Source organism: Pan paniscus, chromosome 3 (assembly GCF_029289425.2).
Source record: "Pan paniscus chromosome 3, NHGRI_mPanPan1-v2.0_pri, whole genome shotgun sequence".
NCBI classification, from domain to species: Eukaryota; Metazoa; Chordata; class Mammalia; order Primates; family Hominidae; genus Pan; species Pan paniscus.
Window position 1 is genome coordinate 94,208,397 of NC_073252.2, and position 24,017 is coordinate 94,232,413.

Sequence of the window (24,017 nt, forward strand, 5' to 3'; positions counted from 1 at the left end):
TGAATGAAGGTTATACAAGAACTTTCTGTTCCATCTTCATTACTCTTTTGCCAGTCTAAAATTATTTCAAAATGAAAGTTTAAAAAATATCTGTGGAATAATTTCTGTGCATTCAGAATCATTAGTCTGCCACCAGAGAATAACTGAGAAGAGTTTCTCCCAATCTGGTTCTGGACTTCTGATTTTATTGTCCCACCAGTTTTGCACAATCTGCTCAACTGTTTCTGCAGCCTATGTTCAAAGTTCTCTGATGACTCCACTTAGAATGATCACTTCTCTATGTAGAAATAATTTTGTTACAATACAAAAATAATTGTTTATTTTCACCAGTCTTTTGTAGATTACATACTATATATAATACTCAGAATTGCCAGATAAAAGCCAATGCATATGATGTAATTCCTGGAATTAGTCCTGAAATGCATATATCTGTGTCAGTTAATGACTAGATATTGAGGCCTGAGAGGACGTGGTACATTTTTCAGACTTCAGATGGTTAGATTAGAAGGAAACATAGGTGTGTATATGAGTGGGCAGAGATGTGGCTGGGAAAATGGGCAAGGGTCATATCTTAGAAATGTCGGTAGATCATACTCCGCAATAAGATTTTTACAATAGAAAGAGTGAAAAGCCATTCAGGGATTATAAAGAAAGGAATAAGAAATCAGAAGCGTATGTTAGGTAAATTCTTCTGCCAGTGTGAAAAATAATGCTCGAGTTGCAGGAGTGATTCTGAAGGGGTAAAATATATAGCTTCTACTAAGCAATTTAAAGAACTGAAACTTAAGAAATCTAAGTAAGGGTTGTTCTTTACCTAATATTTATATGGCAAAGTCATGTCTAAAGGTAATTGCTGAAGGAATAAACCTATATACAAATTTTGTATGTCCATAGTATATAAACAAAATTGAAAGATAAAAACAAACCAGAAATAAAATTGTCAGACATGTAATGCAGGCTTTTATTTCTACTCTTCTTAAAACTCATAAAAATATAGGAACACACCAAAATAAAAATTAACAAAGATTATAAACTGGATATTATGGATTGAAATAAATCATTCCAAAATTCATGTGTCGAGGTCCTTATACCCAGTAGTACCTCAGAATGTGATAGTATTTGGAAGTAGTGTCTTTGCAGATAACAAATTTAAGATGAGCTCATTAAGGTGGGCTTTAATCCAATTTGAATGGTGTTTTTACAAAGAGGGTTGGACACAGACCCATATACAAGGGAAGACACTGTGAGGGCGCAGGAAGAATGCCATCTGCCAATTGACATTATGGTGCCACAAGCCAAGGAACTACCAAAAGCTAAAATAAAGACTTGGAATAGAACTCTCCCTGACACTTTCAAAGAAAGGGAAACTCTACCAACACATTGATCTGGAACTTTTAGCATCCAGGACAGTGAGACAATACATTTCTGTTGGTACTTTGCTATAAACGAATACACTACTTTTTAATCAAAAAATGCAATATAAATGATCAGTAAAATATAAAAACATGTGCTACCATATTTGTTAAATAAAAATTCAGATTAAGAAAGTAAAATATAATTTTTAATGGCCCAAGGTTTTTAAAATAATAGCGAGAGTGAGTATGTTAAAATTGACACTCTTTTATACCGCCCGTAGAAGTACAATCTGTTAGACTGAATACATGTAAAGATACACTTAATGTATTACAGCACTTACTGTAGTGATAGGTATATTGTAGGAACACAATAAGTGATAACTATAATGAATGGTGTAATTATATATCTGTATTAAAATTATACATGTTGTATAATGATAGCAATAGCAATAAAGTCTCTCTTGATAGAAACTTGGCAAAATGTATCAAGGCCTTAATATTACAGGCTTTGGTCCATCAATTCCACCCCTGGGAATGTATTTCCTTTCTGTATTTAATAGTACCTTCTCCATGCTGAAGAGAAAAGGAAAGTAATTAGATGACAAAAGAAGTGAAAGAGATAGAAGTGCAAGGTGATCGAGAAGGACTGAAGAATGTTTGGGGTGAAAAGAATGAGGAGTATAATTTAGTTTTCTTGTCAGAAAAAGCCTTTCTTTTGAGATGACTTTTGAACAGAAACTTGAATGAGAAGCAGAAGTCACTCACAGGCAGCTACATGAGGAATGATTTGTGACCTCCAGTCTGTGGGACCAATCAGAGCAAAGAGCCCAAAGAGTGGTGAAATATTCTGCCTTATTTTAAGTGAAGTGGGGAGGCCAAAGGAATTGCACAGATATGTCACTATGCCCCAACTCTCTTTCTCTCTTTCACACACACACACACTCTCAGGTTTTTACTATCTTTGCAATCATTTACTAATGTGCTATTTTTGAATGCTTAGTCTTCGAATCGTACAGAAGACTGTGCTATCAATCTACCAGTCTTCCAAACTCACTATAAACAAAAAAAGAACTTGAAAATTTTATTCTCATAGATGAAATAGAGTTGCTTTTTTGATATCAATAGGAGAGGCCCCTCTTAAGCTCTCCTGAGGGAGAAAATACTACAGTTTTGCAAAAGAATGAGCAAAGCAATTAAATTTACCCACAAGAGTTCACACACACACACACACACACACACACACAAAGTCACAGACGATAACATTTTTGTCTTGGGTTTCAAGGAATGATTAGAAGTTACACAAGTGAAAATGGGAGAATCATCTATTAAAGACAGGCTATATCATACATGTATAATTGCAGAAAATGTTTTATGAATGGAGAAAGGAGAAAAGAGAAAAGGGGATGGAAGGAGACTGCGCAGAGGAAGTAAACAGAATTTGGGTTGCTAAGTACCTGTGAGATTAGTGTGTAAAGGATTTTATATGTACTGATAGATAATAAAATACAAGCAGCAGGAATACTATATGGACTAAAGTATTTATTATTTTCCAGTCACAAAATTTTGAATATCATTTTATAATTAAATCCAGAACATGTTCAGGTTCTAAGCCTGATATGTATTTAAGGTATTGCTCCATACATTTAATGTATTGCTCCAGGAAAGACTCTGATGAAATCCTTGTTTCCATCAAAAAGAGTAATATGTCGTATTTTAAATAAAGAGGTGTTTCAGTCTGTTTTGTGTTGCTGTAACAGAATACCTGAGTTTGGCTAATTTATAATGAAGGGGCTCACAGTTCCAAAGGCTGGGAAGTCCAATATTAAGGTGTTAGCATATGGCAAGTGCCTTCTTGCTATGTCATAACATGGCAAAAGACTTCACATGGTAGAAGGATAAAGAAAGAGAGAGAAAGGGGGTGTCTAACTCGCCCTTTTATAATGAACCTGTTTCCACAATAATGAATGCATTCCTACTCTAATGGCATTAATCCCTTTGTTAGGGCAGAGCTGTCATGGCTTAACACCTCTTAAAGGTTACATCTTTTACTTCTGTTACAATGACATATAAATTTGAACAGGAATTTTGGAGGGGAAAAACAGCATTCAAGACACAGGAGGAGGAAGAACCTAAATCAGTGAGGTGGGATTTTCCTTTAGGTATTTTTTCACATTACTCTGAAATCTTAATTTTCTCCAAATGATGATATAAAAGATTGTTGTCCCATTTCTCTAAATTGAAATGTTATGCCTATAATTCTATTTTTAATAAAACTTTGTTTTTACTATTAGCTCTTAAAATAGTATTAATTAATGTGCCTTACTAGCCTTGAAGTCATTTATGACATTTTATGTATGTTGATGTATTTTTGCTTAAAATTGAACCTAATATAATAGTTATAAGAGTAATAGCAAACATTTATACAGGAGTTGGTATGGGCAGTAATTGTTCTAAGCGCCTTCTATGTATTCACTTAGTTTTAGCCACTCAGAAACCCTATGAGGTAGTAACCATTGTTATTATCAGTTTACAGATGAAGAAACTGAAGTACAAAGCAGAAACCTACCCAAATCATGTATTAGATAGGTGAAATGTCAAGATAAAATCCCTAGATATTTTGTTTATTGAAAAGAAGAAATCTTACTTCTTAATGTAATTGTATATATTTTATATTATAAAATTATAGGAAGTGAAACCAGTGTTAGTACATTTTTCATAACATCTAACCTGATTTATCTCTAATTCTCATTTGGATTGAATGTCTAACATATTATTGAATCGATAAAAGAGAAATTTTTCAAATCATTTGAGTTCTTCTTCTTTTCAGCAAATTAGAATGCTAATTCTTTGTAATAGACTAGAAAGCAAAACAAAAAAAATACTCCCATAAAATCATAGGTTCTTTTGCATCAATTAACTGACAATTCTTATGTATGGTTGAAAACCAGCATATGGGAAAAATGCAGCAATCATCACTACTGACAAGGAGATGACAACAGAAGTACAGAGCTCAACCTCCCTGGGCCCTGGGAAGAGATCCCTTTGGAGAAGCAGGGTCATCTTCTTTTCTCCATTTTCTGAATTTTCATTTGGATTTTTCTTTTGAGTCTGATTTATTATTAACAAATCAATCAACCAAGTATTAATAAGGTGCTTATTAATAAACTTCAGAAGCTCTAACGGATCCAAATAAGTAAAAATATTACTATTTACTAATATCATGTTATAATTAAGTGAAAAAATGATATGGATTGCTGTAAATATACACATACTCAATTTTCATAAACAAGGCAGTGTATGACACGTGCTGAAATAATACAGTTACTTTCTAGCTGCTCTAAAATTGAAGCCATCACTCCTACTAGGTAGTAAAAAAGGTCTTTATTAAAATCATGTGGGAGAGACAGACAGAGAGAATTGTAATTTTATCTTCATTATGCTTACCTCACATACTGTGATTATTTTCCAGTCTTTAGGAATCTAAAACCATTTCAAGAGTCTCTGGGTGCAGGAACTTCGTTTCTACTGCTCCGCATCTTACTTCACAGGTTGCTCCCTGTTCTCTGCAGTGACCAGGATGCAAAGCTCAACCATTTCACACATTGACACAAAACATGATAATTTAGTAGACTTTACTAAATATTCAACTTATGGTGGGTGGTTAGGGAACAAACATGGTACTACCGGGAAATTCCCACTCACTAAGTCCTCAGCCTCTCTCACCATTGCACTGCCTCCTTCTGTTCTCCTCCCTCTCAGCCTCTCCTCAACACTAACGGTCCAGTTTGCATCACACTCTCAGGCAGAACTCTTCTCATATTTTGATTAGAGTCTTTTCATTTTCTGTAGTTGATCCTAGAAAAAAAATTAAATTATAATCATCTTTGCATATCCTAATCGCAAACAGAAGAGTCTTCGATTTAATATGAGGGATATTTTTGTCTATTATATTAGAATCTCATCATTTGGAATAATGAATGAAATAAGTTCCAGAAAGGTATAAGAGAATTAGCAAAGACATTGAGGTATGATGATCCATTTGAACAGAAGTAAAGTTATGATGCCAATACAAAGGTTGTGAGACATTTACAAGAGATGGTAAATGCCAGTTTAATTAAAATAAGGTTTATATCTTAGATAGCAGGGATTTATTAGACTTTTTTAGTAGAATATAAAAACAATTTGATAAATGGTAAATAATCTAGATCCACAGACTCCTGTTAAAAGGTCATTGTAATTAATATGACCTAAGTGATAATATCAGAAGACAATGTGGTACCATCAAGAGTCAAGAGATCAGAGAAACACCTTGAAGACATTGTCAAAATTTTCTATTACATTGAAGGCAGTAAAATGCTAGGTGCTCCTGGATTTATAACTTAAGTGAACAAACACATTCCTCTAACATGGGAGCTAATAATTTTAAACAGAAACCATTGCATACATATGTCTGAATAAAGCAATGTAAAGACAGGCAGTGTATCTAACTCCAAAAATTCTTTGAGAGGCTCTCGTAGTATTGCCGCGTAATTAAGTATATCAATGATGAAAGTCTAACTTAACCTTGAAAATATAGAGTCCAGTTTCATGAAGTGAACAAATTCATGTTTGTAAATCATTAGCTTATAACATTGAATGACTCATAATTTTCTAGCATCAGAATAATAAAATCCAGAATCAAGAGGCAACAGAAGTCGTTCATTCTGTAATCCCAGCACTTTGGGAGGCCGAGGCGGGTGGATCACGAGGTCAGGAGATCGAGACCATCCTGGTTAACACGGTGAAACCCCGTCTCTACTAAAAATAAAAAACAAATTAGCCGGGCGAGGTGGCGGGCGCCTGTAGTCCCAGCTACTCGGGAGGCTGAGGCAGGAGAACGGCGTGAACCCCGGGGGGCGGAGCCTGCAGTGAGCCGATATCGTGCCACTGCACTCCAGCCTGGGCGACAGCGAGACTCCGTTTCAAAAAAAAAAAAAAAAAAAAAAAAAAAAAAAAAAAAAAAAAGAAGTCATTCATTCAACTGTAGTACTGAGCAACTACTCTGTGCTTCGGTACATCAGATTGACAACCCATGCGTGCTGAAGGGCTCATGTTCTAATGGGAAAGGTGAGTAATTAGGAAACAAAAAAATGTTGATGCTTGTCTTGATAAGATGACTGCATTGAGCTGGGAGAAAATTACGAGGGGGAAGTGAGGAAACAGGTACATCAGGTTGCTCCAAGAGATGAATTGTTCTATACCTTATTGTTCTCTGAAAATCTGATTTAAGAAAGTATCTGTATGTTGTTCACATCACTGTATCTAATTACAACTTCTCTTCATGTATGTAAGATGCAAAGAGAGAATATGGGAGATTATTTCAACCTCAGTAAAAGTCTGAACCCAGAAAATAAAACAGTACTTCTAGCATTGGTATGTGAACCATATTGCTAAGCAGGAGTAAATAATCTTTCTTATAATTACTGCATGAAGATATTCCTTTTTAAACCTATGACGCAAGGTTGCTGCAAACAAACTCTACCGTTACTGAGGCAGCTTTTGTACCCGCTGAAATATCTTCAATTTAATTAGGAGTGTCAAAATCTTCCCTCTTTTTCTTACTGAATTTCTTCATTTTGAATTAATTTTATTCATTCAGAAAATATTTACAAAGTTTACGTCAAGGCAATATGCTGGAAGATTAGGACCTTGTTCATAGCTTTGGAGAACTTAACCAATTAGTGAATTAGTGAATCCCCCACTCCCCAATCCCACCCCGCTTTTTATTTGCAAAACTTCTTGGTTCTCATGTATAGTCTTCATTCTATCCTTGCTCCTCTTAATTCTTAGGCTCTTGCTTTCTCCTCCTTCTCTTTCTTCCTTTATTCACTGAAAACCATCTAACTTTTTCATCTAGGTACTGTCTGTCAGTGAATAGTCTGCCCTGCAGTTCCACAAGCAGCACTAATGGAAACATATGCGTTTAGTAAGAGGACCTGGGGTGGGAGGAGGGTAAGGGAGGAGATTGTGAGGGAGCTTTGTAGGAAGCACTAAATCTGCCTTCTTTTATCATAGGTTAAGTAAATGTGAAAGGAGCCCTAGAAAGCTTAAGTGCTTTTTGATGGTGCTTTCTTCAGAAGATGGAGAGAGGAAAAAGAATGAGTGATGTAGCATCTTATGCAAGATGCACTTAAGGTCAGATCTCTATATTATTACTCAGCAAGTCTTCCCAATCTTGAAGACGTTATCTGGCGGATTTACAGTCCACAGAAATTGTAACTTAGGCATTCTTTCACAAAATGCCTGGGAAGAGAAATATGTATTAAGAAAAAAGTAAGAGTCAATCCTATGTCTTTTTAAAGATGTAGAAAGAAGAAACTGTGAAAATAGTTGAAGAAAAAAGCTCTATTTCAGGGATAATAAATAAAACATCATTATAACCTATTTCGCAGAACAATCAGATTATTTTGTGGCAAAGGTATTTTGTCAGATTACATACAAAACAAAAAGTGTATTCCCAATCTAAAGGAGATGCAATGAAGATTTTTAGGCATTTACTAAGTGGAAAAAAAACCCCACAAAAACAAAAACAAATGATTTAAGAATCAGTAATGGTTATTTTTTCTTTTCAAAAATTTCTGGATAAATTTTTATTTTGATAAATATCTCATTTTCCTGGAGGAAGAGATTGCCATAATAGGAGTGTGTGTGTGTATACATAAATACACACACATATACATGTATACATAATAGGATTGTGTATACGTATATGTAAAAGGTACCGATGGCTCTATCTCTGCAACTGAATAGTGTATTCATGAAAGATGCCAACTAGCGCAGGGGAAAAGAAAGTATCTTTTTTCACCCATCCCTAGGTTCATGGCTGAGGGCTTTCAAAAGACAAATTAACAAGAGAAAAGCATATAGATTTATATAATTAAGGTTTATGTGACATAACTGCCTTCATAAGAAATGAAGACCCCAAAGAAATGATAAACTTGTGTATTTTTATGCTTAGGTTTGATGTAGGTGTGGCTAGTTTCAAGAACTATGGTTGGACAAAGGGAGTCTAATCTAATGGCAATAAACTGTGGGGGACTTAGCAAGCCCTGTTTGTTCAGATACTTCTCTGTGTCTCTGTATCTTTAGTGAGAAGGATAATCCTTTCCTCTGGGTATAAGGAGGACACATCTTGAAAGAGAGTCTCATCACTCCTTGCAGGGGACAGGAGAGGAAGAAGGTCAGAGAGTGACCATTCAAATTTTTATGACCTGCTTCAAGGGAGAAGGACAAGGGGAAAGTAAGGGTGGCCTTCCTTCTGCTATTTTCCCAAATGCAAAGATGCTGTACCTTAGGGTAGCATGTACTGAACCCATCACTGGTGAATAGTATCCTTTGCCATACAACTAGAACAGAAGTTGACAGTCATTTCTGCTCTACCCATTGTTCCCGTGACAACTCTGACTGAGGTCTCTCCTTTCTCAAAGCAGTGCTCAGCCCAGCCTCTCAGCACTCAATCTTCTTTATTATACATTGTATTTCCTACTTTTTCATGAAGTCTAGGTGGCAACCTGAGACTCACATTAATATTACTGTCCTCTAAACACCTGTGTCTCTTACCGACTGTCCATCATCCAATTTGATCTATTTATTTTGTGACATTTTGTAATTTCCACTGTGCATTTTGAGTGTTGGTCAAATGGAAATAGAAACTTTCACAACATCAAACTGTGAAGAATATATTTATGCTGTTGTGTTTTCTGTTATCATAGTCCTTGCTTGGTAGTGTATTGTGGCTACGACACACTGTGCTAATCTAATAATTGTTTAAAACATGTTGCTTTTAAAAGGTTTACTACAGGGTAACTGAGCAGGGTGTCCATCCTTTGGACTTAATGAAAACTATAGAAATGTAGTGTCTTTTTTCCAAAGGAGGTATTCTTAATTATCGTTCCAGTTGTTCATTTTAGTATTTAATTTAAGGACCTGAAATTGTTGGGTAGCAATGAAAAATGAATCTTAAGTTTCTTGCTGTTTGCACAATTTTGCAGTGGTGAATAAAAAATATCAAGGAATATGTGAGAGAATCTATGACTGTATCTATTCTAGCCATATCTTCATAAGGGAATCATTTTAAGAATGCCGACCACAGATTTTTAGCCTCATTTCAACTTCAAAATCACAAGCTGTACTGACAGATGAGTCATGAATCTCTTCTCTTCTGGTCTAAGTGAAGAAAAAATAAAACATCAGGAAATACAATGGTTTTATAACAGTGATTGTTTTATTTAGGTCTTGAACATGGGAAGGTATTTCATTCCACTATGCTACAACATAACAAAACATTCTACTTACATCTCAAAATTCCTGCCGTGTCATTACAATTTCTCACACATAACTTTTGGTATGTTTGTTTGGGGCATCTGATTTCTGTAACTCAGTGAAGCCTAATCTTTCCTTGTTTAATGCCAAGGGCAGATCCTGGGCAACAGAGTCATGTTTCAGAAATGTCAGGCATACTGAGGAAGTACAAACCACCAGTGGCAACTGCTCCTCATATTGTCCTCTGAAAAGCAAGCACTCAGGCGTCTCTAGGCCCAGCATCCTTGGCGGCTTTGTTCTTGTTGGAAGCAATTGCATACAATGACTTTAGTACAGAAGGGCATCTGATAAGTATAGAGTATTTTTGAAATGTGTTTTTTGCCTTGAAACACATCTGTTAGGTAGAAAGGGTGAGATTTTTTTTAAATTTTCCATTTGACAGACATGGAAGCAAATGCACAAAAATTATTCAGGGTGTACCTAAATAGGTCATTTATTTGTGACTTACCAGACCACAAACCTAACTCTAATATATCAATTATAATATTCACCAACTACTTAAGAACAGATTTTCAGAACACTTGGAATGGGAGAATAAAATTTACATTAGTTGTATGCATCTATTTTAACTGGTTTCCAATTTTAACATGTTAAAAGAAGCAATAGAGAGACAGAGAGCTGCCCTGTGGTAGCTGGTGCCAGGACCACAACCAAATCTCAAGGATTCTCAAGTGTTCAGTTTCCTTTGTTTCTTGAAAATGACCAGGAATATAGCCAATATTATAAGTAAACAGCAAAAGAATAAAAATATGTGTTTTTTTGATTCTAAAAATATAATGAAAGATGAGAAAACTTAAAAATATTTCAAGGTAAATTTTAACCACAATCTTTTATATGGAATATCATTCCTTGTTATCAAGCACAATGTCTCAACTTAAAAAAATTTAATATATCCAATTCAGATACTACTTACTTATTTATGGTCTTAAAGACCCAAATGTACATGCCTTTGAAAACTTTTATTATCAATATTTTTTGTATTTAGGCATTCTAGCTTATTATTGTAGTAGACATCCAAAAGAAAAAATACAAGGTGGTTAAAAATTCCTTTCTGTAAAATGGTTTTTAAAATTTTTACTGAATAAAACAATCTTTTGGATGTCTACTACAATAATAAGCTAGAATGCCTAAATACAAAAAATATTGATAATAAAAGTTTTCAAGGGCATGTACATTTGGGTCTTTAAGACCATAAATAAGTAACTAGTATCTGAATTGGATATATTAAATTTTTTTAAGTTGAGACATTGTGCTTGATAACAAGGAATGATATTCCATATAAAAGATTGTTTTTATATAAAGAAAGTTATGCAAAGCACATTTTCTTACAGAGTTTATGGTTTCGTTAATGCAAGTGATTCACATTTATTGTCTACTATGAGCTAAGTTTTCTTCACTGCAGCCTTTCATTTAATTCTCACAACAGTTTCCCAGAGTTGAGATATACAGAGGTAAAGCTATTTGTCCAAGGAAAAAATATAAAAAAGTAGTAATTGGCCAAACCAGGATTTTATTTCAGATATGTAAGTCTTCAGAAGTCAAATTTTTTTCTTCATTTTATTCAGTAAAAATTTTAAAAGCCATTTTACAGAAAGGAATTTTTAAGGAGATGGTGACATTGAAGAATAACAACCTTAGAATTTTTAACGGCTCATTTGTAATGTAATTTTGTATTTCAAATATTCAATAGTCAATAGAAAAAGTGAAAAATACAAGACTGAAAGCTGAATTAATGGTTTGGGAAATCAAATGGCAAAGTTTCCCAGAACAAAACAGTACAGTATGAAGATTCAAGAATGACAGGAACAAGGGAAATTTAGAAGAAATCCAGGGAAACTACTGAACAATAGGCATTCTGGAAGGCAATGAAAAAGACATTATAGGAAACACACAAACCATGAATAGAGCAATCACATTGGTTGCAAAAGAGTTGAGGTTTTAAGTCATGCCAACCTAGTGCCAAGTATGATTAATGAAAAGAAGGTACACACCAAGACCTAGCCTGGTGAAATTTCATCCACTCTAAGGATGAATTGAAAAAGCATATAAACTTCATGAGAGCAAAGTAGAGTCAATTTTGATCACAGATCACATCTGCACCAATGAAGTCTAGAAGACAGTACAATTCTCTGAACCAAGAATTCTTCAATTTGTCAAGATATTAAAAAAAAGAAGAAGAAAAAAGTTAAGCAAGAAAGCAAGCTAGCTATGCGTACACTTATACACATACATACACACACACACACACACAGACTATACATACTCTGGGACAATGTGTATATAATCCCTTATATATCTCTATGAAAGGGATATAGACATTCTTAAAAAATTACTCAAGAAAACACTAGAGTTGAATGAAAATCATGTCATTTTTAATTCATATAAAAAAATCTCAAAATAGAGGACAGTTTACTAAGAAAGCACAGTTAAAAATGAATCTAGTAGGCCACACATGGTGGCTCAGGCCTATAATCCCAACACTTTGGGAGGCCGAGGTGTGAGGATCACTTGAGACCAGACTGGGCAACATAAAGAGACCCCATTTCAATAAAAAATAAGAAAGAAAACTAGCCAGATGTGGTAGTGCACACCTGTAGTCCTAACTACTTGGAAGGTGACGTGGGAGGATCGCTTGAGCATGGGAGGTTGAGGCTGCAGTAAGCTATGATCATGATCACACCACTGCACTCCAGCCTGAGTGACTGGGCAAGACCCTGTCTCAAAAAAAAAAAAAATCTAATAGAATTCACAGTTAATCCAAACTGATGATGACAGTATGGTTGTGAACACAATTCTTGATATAAGAAGCATTTGGTAAAAACAAAAACAAACAAAAAGAGATTACAGTTTTACAGTTCACTTAATAAAACATAAGAGTTCATGAAGATCGGAAAAATAAAGAAGAAAATAAATATGTCCTGAAGATTTTGTGTTAGAGGAAAGACTTATTAATTGCTTTCAATGGACAGTATTAATAAATAGACTTATGCTTAACTGTTGTCATTAAAATCATGAAGAAAAGCAGAGGAAATTGTATATGTATATGCATAAAGACTTGAAATTACTGACTTGAGGAAAAACAGACAAATTACTTTATCAAGTAATACAAAAAGGAAAAAGAAAGGAAAAAGAAAGAATATTGAATGAGAAAAGTCAAATAGGATAGGATGAATAAACTCAAATGTATTTATTATAAGAATAAGTGTAAATAAGTTACAATTCTTTATTGAAAAATGGAGACTTCAGTTGGATTAAAAATTTCCAGCTCTATCCTGATTGCCAGAAAAAAGGCAGATCTTTGAAAGTAACAAAGGACGTTATAGGCAAAGATATCTCCAGGGTGTCAATTAAAATGGAATACTTTTATCTTATGATGAAGGAACATTTGTATTTATTGAGTGTTATGTTGCAAGAAGTCGGTTTGGGGAAAAAGATTTTATTATCCTTGTTTTACAAATTAAAAAATAAGGTACACAAAGCATAGACGATTTACCTGTTGACTGGTACTCATATAAATATAATTTTCTTTTCTTTTCTTTTCTTTTCTTTTCTTTTCTTTTCTTTTCTCTGTGAGACAGGGTTTTACTCTGTCACCCTGGCTGGAGTGCAGTGACACAATTACAGCTCACTGCTGCCCCAAACTCCTGGGCTCAAGCAATCCTCCCACCTCAGCCTCCAGAGTAGCTGGGACTACAGGCACATACCACCATGCCTGGCTAATTTTAGTTTTTATTTTTTCATGAGATGGGACCTTGTTATGTTGCTCAGGCTGGTCTTGAACTCCTGAACTCAAGCAATCAACCCGTCTTGATATCCCAAAGTACTAGGATTACAGGCGTGAGCCACTGCACCTGATCTTGAATAGAATTTCTTTATGAAATTTGACTCACAATTCTTTATGCTATTTATTACACCAAACTTTATTATTTAAAATACATGGTTAAGCACTTGCACATATTTATAACAGCTATTATGCATAGAATTCACTACCTATTCCTAACCTTTAAATAATCAATATCAATATTTTTATTCACAATAAAAATACTGTAATCAGATAGGTATCATAATGACACAGTGGCTCAATAGAAGAGAGAACCAAAATTTATCCAAGTGTAAATGGGAATTTTATATGTGATATAGATTAAATTATCTGCTGGCTAAAAAAGGCAATACTGATTAATAATAGTGTTGGGCAATTGATGATCCATTTGAAAAATATAAAATTAGATCCAAAGGTATACATAAGTGTATTTGCATTGAATTAGAGCTCACAATGTAAAAATTGTTAAGTAAATAAATAAACAGGGTTTGATACAAATATCAGGGTATTTTCATAATTTGGGAGTGGATAAGATCTTTTTACTCCTAGAGTCCATGAGGAAAAAAAAACTGAACTACTTTGTTGCACAAAAATTTTGAAGCCTCTAAAAAGACAAAAAAGGAAGATAACATAATGGGAAGAAGATATGATCTTATTACTCTTAACCAAAATGATCCTAAAATGTGGAAGAAAAATGTAAACAAACATCTTAACGAACAAAGGATGTGCTCAAGAAATTTAAAGAAAAAGATCTATAGAAGTCTGATAAACTCATGAGTAGATGTTCACTCTCATTAGCAGGGTGCTTCAGGGGCAAGCTGCCAGTGCAACCACATAGATTCTTGCACTGAGCAGGCTTCTTTGCATGGGGTTTGTTGCTCTGAAGTCATCATCTTGGAATTCTTTTTTAAATTATTTTATTTATTTTATTTTATTTTATTATTTTATTTTATTTTATTTTATTTTATTTTATTTTTGAGACGGAGTCTCGCTCTGTCGCCTAGGCTGGAGTGAAGTGGCACGATCTGGGCTCACTGCAAGCTCCGCCTCCCGGGTTCATGCCATTCTCCTGCCTCAGCCTCCTGAGTAGCTGGGACCACAGGCGCCAGCCACCATGCCCGGCTAATTTTTCGTATTTTTAGTAGAGACGGGGTTTCACCATGTTAGCCAGGATGGTCTCGATATCCTGACCTCGTGATCCGCCCACTTCAGCCTCCCAAAGTGCTGGGATTACAGGCGTGAGCCATCCCACCCTGCCCATCTTGGAATTCTTGTAATTTTACTTTTGAATTTGGGTTTTGTCAGTGAATTCTACTGGGACAATGGAGCAAACGCCGGGAACTTGGAGTTTCAGGCCAGATGAGACCCACCTCGGGCCTTCCTCCTGCCTCCTTGCTACCTCCCTGGGTTTTTCTCCTCACCACCCCGCCACCTACCGGGTGGGAGACAGAGATCAGCTTGTGTTGGCAGGGAAAGCACCCATTTTGCGGTTGCCCTCCCTGCCAGCAGGGGGCATACTCATGGGTACTGAAAGGGGCGAAGTGCGACACATTCCCCAGGTGGTCTCTGGGCGGGACAAAGCAGTGGCTATCCCGCTGCTGGCTGCATCACTGCTTGTTCAGCGGGCTACTCCGCGGGGCTCGCGTCCGGTTACTATGTGCCCAGATGTAAAGGCAGCAGTCGCTTGAAAGTCACCCATCTGCAGTGGCAGTGTGTCTTTCCTGATTCCAGGTGGGTCCCTGCATTTTCATTTTGTGCTGGGCTCCACCAATCACATAGCCAGTCTTGCTCACTAGTAGTTAAGGTAAGGACTTTAACAACTACAACACACTGTGTTATGCTTATCAGACTGACCAAAAACAAAAGAAAACAGAACAAAAAGGCAACACTCAGTGGTGTTGTGAGGGCGTGGAGAAATGGGTTTCTCTCACATACTGCTGGTGAGACTGGAACAAGCTTTTTTTTTTTTTTTTTTTTCAAATTTTTAAAAGCTCTTCTGCTGCCTCAGCAATGCCACTCCGGGAAATGTTTCAGACATTAAAAGTAGTATTAATTCAGGCCGGGCGCTGTGGCTCACGTCTGTAATCCTAGCACTTTGGGAGGCCACGGGGGGCGGATTGCCTAAGCTCAGGAGTTCGTAGCCAAGCCTGGGCAAAACGGTGAAACCCTGTCTTTAGTGAAATACAAAAAATTAGCCGGGCGTGGTGGCGGGCGCCTGTGGTCCCGGCTACTCTGGAAGCTGAGGCAGGAAAATGGCGTCAACCCGGGAGGCAGAAGCTGCAGTGAGCCGAGATCGCGCCACCGCACTCCAGCCTGGTGATAAAGCGAGACGCCGTCTCAAAAAAAAAAAAAAAAAAAGCAATATTGATTCTAAATAAATTTCGAAGATGTTTATTGCATCATCGTTCATGGAAGTAAAAATCGGGTAAAACCTGCATTTCCACCTAAAGAGGAATGGTTAAGTTGGTTCATTTAAACTGTGAAATGCTGGGAAGCTAGTTAAATGAAATGGAAAATGTATGGCTCCAATAGTCAGGTGAAAAAACGCACAGAATATTATGTTTACTATAACTGCAGGTTGTGAAAAAAATAATTAAAAAGCTATATATGTTTTATATATGACTGTATTAGAAGAGCAAAATACACGGAATAATAATAATGTGTACTACACTGACAGTGGTGGTAAAGTCTGTGGGGCAAGGAGTAAGGCCGAGGAAGACAGAGGCTCATGATTTTAAAATTTCATGTTATATGTTTTGGCATTTAAGTGGTGTGAACATGTTTTACATTTACCTTAGCAAAGCATATGAATGGAATTATATATAGTTGACTCTCTGTATCCATGGATTCAGCATCCGTGGATTCAATCAAATGCGAATTGAAAATATTAGGGAAAAAATTTCCGCAAAGTTCCCAAAAGCAAAACTTGAATTTGTCACCCTCTGAGTACCAGGTTGAATCCATGGGAATGAAGTGCTATGTAGGCATTGTTTAAAGTATAGGGGAGGATGTGTGTAGGTTTTGTGCAAATTTTATGTAAGCGACTTGAGCATCCTCGGATTTGGGTATCCTCCGGGATCCTGAAACCAATCCCCCAGGGATACTGAGGAATGACTATACATGTATATGTGAATAAATGAATACATATATATATATGTATATGATATGTTTTCACACGTGTACAAAAGAGGCACAAAACCCAAAGAATTGTATAACTTCTAATTGCATAGGAATTTAGTTGCACCAAAATTTATATGATTTTTGAGAGTAGACCAATGACAACAGTGAGCAAGCTTTTTTTTTTTTTTTTTTTTGAGACGGAATCTCGCTCTGTAACCCAGGCGGAAGTGCAGTGGTGCGATCTTGGCCCACTGCAACCTCCGCCCCTCCAGGTTTAAGCAATTCTCTGCCTCGGCCTCTGGAGTAGCTGGGATTACAGGCGCGTGCCACCACGCCTGGTTAATTTTTGGTATTTTTAGTAGAGATGGGGTTTCACCATCTTGGCCAGGCTGGTCTTGAACTCCCGACCTCGTGAGCCACCCGCCTCGGCCCCCAAAGTGCTGGGATTACAGGCGTGAGCTACCGCGTCCGGCCAACAGTGAGCAACTATTAATAGTCTGTGCTTTAATGAATTCTGTGATCTGATTTTAAATATTCATCATGGCATCACTTTGAAGAAAACAGAAAGACAGGCAAACATTTTCCTTGCATAATTCTCCTAGGAATTAGTGTTGATTTTTTTTTTAACTTTCTGGGGGAAAAAAGCCCAGATTTTGTGGAACGTGTTGATTTTATATAAATCTGTCTGTGGTATTCTAATACACTCACCTAAGTCTTTAGTCTAACTTGTGCTCTACTTCTTCAGTTTGATTCTAAATTGATAAGCCCAGGAATGGCATCTCTTTCATTATTATATTCGTAGGCTGTTTCAGGCTTACTTTCTTTAAACAAAATCCCTATTTTCCTAGGTTTAGATTTGATCCTCGATGTCTTAGATACTGTCCACTGATGCCAATACCCCTTTTTTAAATTTTTATTCCAAGGGACTATTCAGAACCTTGCCAGATAGTAGCTAATTTAGTTAGCCATGCTGCAAGGAATAGAACCAACAATATTCTTTATCCAAGAATCAGAAAAAAATATATCCTTATAAATTTACCTCTATGAGTTGAAGGACATAATTCCTTTTATATTGATTTAACAGTATTCTTTTCTGTACTTTAAAAATATTTTGCTAAGGGTGGAGATAACGTCACCAATTACACTACCCATTGTTATCAGAGAAAGCACCTCTGGCACTGAAAAATTTTATCTAAATAACCAATATTGCTGTTAAAATTATATGTGATTTGAGGACATGCAAGATGGATATGCTGCCTCTCTCCCATTCTGCTCTGAGCTTAGCATCATGCTTGTCACATAACAGGCTTTAACTATGTGCCTAAATTTTGGTTATCATGTAAATTTTGACATCATTTTTAATAAAAGCATGCACAAAAGGCAGAGTATTGCTTTATCATCATCCAACTCACTTTATACCAAATCACACACCACCTAAGGTCGTGAGTTGAAAAATAATGTAAAATTATGGGAATGAGAATAACATGGACATCCTTGCATGCTGATGCTGTTTATAGAAGAAATTTGGAGTATGTTTATTGCCATAAAGGTTCAGTAGAACTTTCGCTCTCCGTGTCATGGCATCCATGTAAATGTTAGTAACCCAAAATTTCTTCTACCTTATTTCAGGTGCAATATTTAGGAGTGCTCTCAAAAAAAACCCCCAAAGCTTTCTATATGCACATAATTAATATTTCTATGAAGACATTACTTCTCTTTGACTATCTAACCTTATTTGATGGAGGAGAAGTAAGGGGGTTTATGACTTTCCTGTTGATTTTTATTTGTTTTTGTTGAGGTTGAGCCAGTGCCCTCTGACATGAGATTTTTGTAGACAGAAATGTTTTTTGATGTTTCTTCTTTCCATTAGATGTGTAAATTATTGTTCTACAGTCTGTTCTATTAAGCTTCGTGACTCACTACACTTATTCACTTGCCCTCAATCCTTCTCTCTCTTTTCTTTGTTAGATATTAACTGGAACCTGCTTTCTAACTCTGGGCAATTAAAGGGACATAGTTAATCTTGGTAGCTAAATGTAAGGTGACAAAATATGCAGTAATATCCCTTTAGCACTCCATTTATTCCAACGTGATTTCTGAAGAAAAAATTCCATAGTTCATTTACTATATAACTAGAAGTGAGATTGGGAGCAAGAACAGCTCTCCACAAAAAGAATCTATAGTTGTTATCAAATTATTTTTAAGATAAAGAAAGATATTTAGAATACTTTATTGTCTGAAGATCTATAAGAAATAAATGCTGTCCCTCAGCTATTGTCAACTCTATAGTGGTAAATATATTTAAAATTTAAGAATGAAAAGCATTAAGTCCAGCATTCTTACTTTCTATCTCTCTTATTCCCTCCTCATTTTTCTCCTTCCTTCTTCTCCGCTTTCCTTGTTAATTTTTATCTCCTGTTACTTTGTAGTCTCAGAAAATACAATTTTGCTTGACTTTATCCACAGTGTGGTTATCAGATGAAAAACTCTTTTGGTAAATTTGGTAAAGGGTTAACAGATACACTTATTTATACTAAGCAACTCTTTACTATCCTGGTATTTAGGACTCAATTATTTTCCTAAGGTTCTAAACATTGCAACAGTTTTCATTTTATGTACAACATTTTTAGGGTCAAAATAATTTTAGCTGTAATCATATTTTTGACATGAAAAAATATTCAGGACTTTAGTCAAATTTGAATTATTTAGGAGTTTATATAGATACCTCCAGTGGTTCTCCATTCAAATAGATTTTATGTATTATTTGCATTAAATTAATTTTGTTACAAAAAGAAGAGCAAATGAGGAAGAAGTAGATTTTTGTATTTTATATGCATATGCCTAAATTATTTAAACACTTAGACTTATTATAAATAAATACGTTATTTGTGATTTTTAACATTTGTAATTTCAGTTGGAATTATTAAGGCCCTGAAAGAGTTAACATATGGGAATGTCTATAAAAGTTCTCAAAATAATTTCTCCAATATAATTCTATGAAGACTACTGCTAAGGTTTTAATTTAAATTTTCTTACATTATCAGATGCACCAAATACAAAAAAGTTTATGATAACGAGTCTTCAAATTATATTTAAGGAACCTTCTAAGTCTTTGCAGAAATATACAATTATGTGAAAGCTCTGTGACCAGAACTTTGCCATTTAACGTTTTTACTCTGAGGTTAAATTATAATGTTTCTGCCTAGACTTTCTATGATGCTTAGGGATTTTTTTTTGTAAAGTAGCATTATATTAAAATAATATTCATGTAGGTAATGGAAATAAAATAACAAAATTAAAAATGGAAGAACTGTAAGGAATTATCCCAGACATCATCTGGAATGAGTCCTCAGGGCTCTCTCTGATCTATAGAATGTTATTGCACCCTTACCATATATATATATATGACTACATAACTATATATATATATGACTACATAACTATATATATATATATGACTACATAACTATATATATAGAGAGAGAGTCATATATTATGTGCATCTACTACTGTCAGCCCTGTTTTAGTTTAAATAAAACAATTATAAAAGAAAAGCTTATTCTCTTCCTGTACTCAGTTGGAGTATTTTGTGGATTCTCCGCCTGTTGCTTTTTTTTTTTTTTAAACTGGGGATATACAAAATCCTAAATACCAAATTTGAGAGATAATTCGAATGAGTTATTCTGTTAGTTAATTACTTGCACAATCTAGTTGGAAAAACAAGTTGACTCTATGTCCAAAAACTTCTTTAACATGTGATTACCTTCCTAATAATTTAAGTAATTTCATGTATCTCTGATTGTCAGCCAAATAAACATATCACTCCCACTTACTGAATATCCATTAAGCACACGAAAAAATGTGAACCAGTTCTCTTATATGTAGAAAATAGGTTGAGGTTATAAAGCCTTAAGAGTCTCTCTGTGTCCTTGATAGTTGGCTCGGAAAATCAGATGATTCAATATAACTGAATATGCTGTGCCACTGTGTTTTAAACTAATAGGAATAGAAAGGAGAAGAGGTAATGGAAAGAAATGATTCAAAAACACCTCTAGAGAGGAAAGGTCTGTGTCAAGGAGCCTTGGCAGTGAACCAACAAGAAATCTGCAAGGGCTTGTTGAGTCAAGGCTTTCCTGAGTCTGTAGTTCATGTTAATTCCTGTATTCATTCATTCAACAACTACTTATCGAATGCTTACTTTGTGATAGGCACCATGCCCTCATGCCCTCTGCTTCCCTCGCACAACCTTCTTCTGAGCCCCAGAAGTTCATTCATTGTCTTATGTAATTTTCACTTAGACAAATTCATTCTGACAATTTCATTGCATTCATTTCACTAAGGTTCAACACCTTTATTAGTTGTAGGAAATATATTACAGCAAATAAAATAAAAAAAATGACTATGCATTTGAGATCCCTCTGGGACAAAGCAGCATCATCACTAAGAAAATCACAGTTAAGGAGAAAACAGTCTCTAAAATACAAAAGAATATTCTTTTGAGATATAAAGAATTTACTCAGAATTTAAACCAATCTTTGAAGATTTTTGGTCAGTTGTTGATGTATATGCTTATATGGTAACATTATTTAAATTGGCAAATTGCTGTTAGTCTTCTAGTTATTACAAGTACTCTTTGTGTTTGAGTTTGTATTGGATTCCAATATGAATTATAATTCTGGTAATTTCACATTTAAAAGTGATTACCATACAACATGAGCCAAAATTTCCCACAAAGAAATCATGCAGTATTTTCACCATGCTTTTATTATGCTTTGTGTTCTGCTGTGCCTCTGTCACATATGTTAAATATGTCATATAACTGTTTTGTGTATATGAAGGAAGTCTTAACCCAAGAAATAATTAGTTTAAATATAATGATTAACAACTGGGAACAATAGTTGTCTCTAAATATTCTTGAGATTCATTGGTAGCATGTTTTTTACGTGCAACTGGTAACAGTTATTCTCTAGCACCACATTATTTTCCTAAGCTGGAAAAAAACCCAAAAAGATAGAATACTATCAAACCATTGCACCATAAAATATGTAAGCTACCTGTATCTCTTCCAAAACCTTATTATGCTATAACTAAATGCATTTAAAAGCTGTAATTGGTAAACTTGAATTATAACAGAAAACATATTGAACCGGAAATATAATAACAGAACACTGGCATTACTGAATATTTACATTGTGCCAGGGACTAAGCTTTATGTTTTAGACAAACTACTTAGTTTAATCTTTACAAAATTACTCTGAAATTATTTTATTAATCATATTTTACATATGAGAAACTGAGATTTTTTGAGATTCAGTGATGTCACTGAGCTAGTAAATTATAGATCCAGGAAAGTATCTAGGAGTGTCTGACTCTGGAATCTTCTTTTTTTACTTAATCACTGTTGCCACTCTATTACTTTTATTTAACAAACCCAATTCTGAAAGGGATAGCAAGTGTCACTTAGATGCAGTGAGACCCTCATATCTTTAATAATTGTCAATTATTGTAAAATTATATTATAGGGTTTTTAGTTAGAAGATTCTGTTAAAGGCTTATAAGACCAGTTATCTCAACTGAAAAGATCTAGCTGCATTTATTTTGTGCACCATGGAAAGCTATGCCTATCAGTTGCAGAGGCGACTGTTGATCATATATGTTTTTTGGGAAGAATGGTCTTCAGGGATTGGTGGATTTTCAGGGGAATAAGTGGGTTGAAAACTGGATGAGACTTGTTGATTGGTTAGCATCTAAGGTGGATGAACCTTGAGACATTATGCTAAGTGAGATAAGCCTGACACAAAAAGAAAACTACTGTATAATCTCACTAATATGTGGAATCTAAAAAAGTGTAGCTCATAGAAGTAGGGAGTAGAATGGTAGTTACTCTGGGATGCGGCAGGGGAGGGTTGGGAAGATGTTGGTCAAAGAGTGTAAAGTTTTAGTTAGATAGGAAGATAAGTTCTAGAGATCTATTGTACAACATGGTGACTACAGTTGATAATAACGTACTGTGTACTTGAAAATATACACTTGTGAAGCATCTATATGTTAAATGTTCTCACCATTAAAATTACAAGTATGTGGCGTGATGGATATGCTAATTAGCTTTATTTAATCACTCCCCTATATAATATATATAACATCATGTTGTGCCCCATAAATATATGCAATAAAAATAAAGACAGATGTATAAAAAAGTAAAATTCTCTCAGATTTACTTGAATATTTAAGTTAAATAAAACATTACAAATCATGTTAGACACAAGTCTAAAAAGCAATCCTTTGTTTTACCACAATGGCTTAATACTGTATTTTGCCATCATGTAAACAAGATTTTGTTCTCTTGTTTCAGTCCCTTGATTCTACTCTCAAAATTTATTGGTTGTTCTCAGGTAGTATTTGTCTTTTAAAATAGGAAATATATAAATATATAGAAGAATATAACTAAATGAAATTCTCCCCCAAAATTACATTTGAGACTGCACAGACATTATCTTTTGGAAATTTAACATGTATCACATAAAATATTTTCATATGAGAGAGATACTTAGTCTTTCCATGTATTCAGGTAACATTTTGTGACCTTTGTTGAATTTAAATACATTGAAATAGTTCATTTCATGTAGGTCTTCTGCCTCTCTTACCAACTTTATTCTTAAATTTTAAAGTTTACATATTGACTTATAATTGAAAAGACTTTCCCTTTTCCTTTTCTAGGAAGAATGCTAATACTACTGATGAAGAAACATAGCTTGTATGAGATATATTGTTAAACTGTGATACATGGGGGAAAACAACACTGAGATTGTAATAAATAACCTAATTTTATGGAATCACTAGTTGATTCAAAGAGTATGCTTCTTTTTACAGTCACACTGCAGGATCATTTTTAACTTACTCAAGTACATCAACCATTAACCTTAGTTAATTTAGCCACATCCAATAGAGACAGTTGTTACTTTTACATATCATTTTTCTTTGGTCAGATTTTAAAATATAGGTTTATCTAAAGACAGGGAAATAAGGAAAATTGCTTCTCAAGTGTTTTGTACTTTAGAATTTCCGCAATGCTACCATCTACTAATTATACTTTATTCTCAAAATCTTGTGAGATGACCTTAATTAATTAAATGAATGTGGAGTGGTTGCTACTATGTACTAAGCACTGTGCTGTGTCCCAGTGGGTTATAAATGTAAGCCAACCATGGTCCCTGCCTTAGTAAATCTGAGAGTCTATAGCAGAGAATAGTACTTTCTTAAATGCTAGTAAAACCCTCTCTCTATGTATATACTTAAATGCCTTCTGAATTTATAACTTTTTTTGTCTAATCAATTGATGATAATATTAAATGAAAATGAAA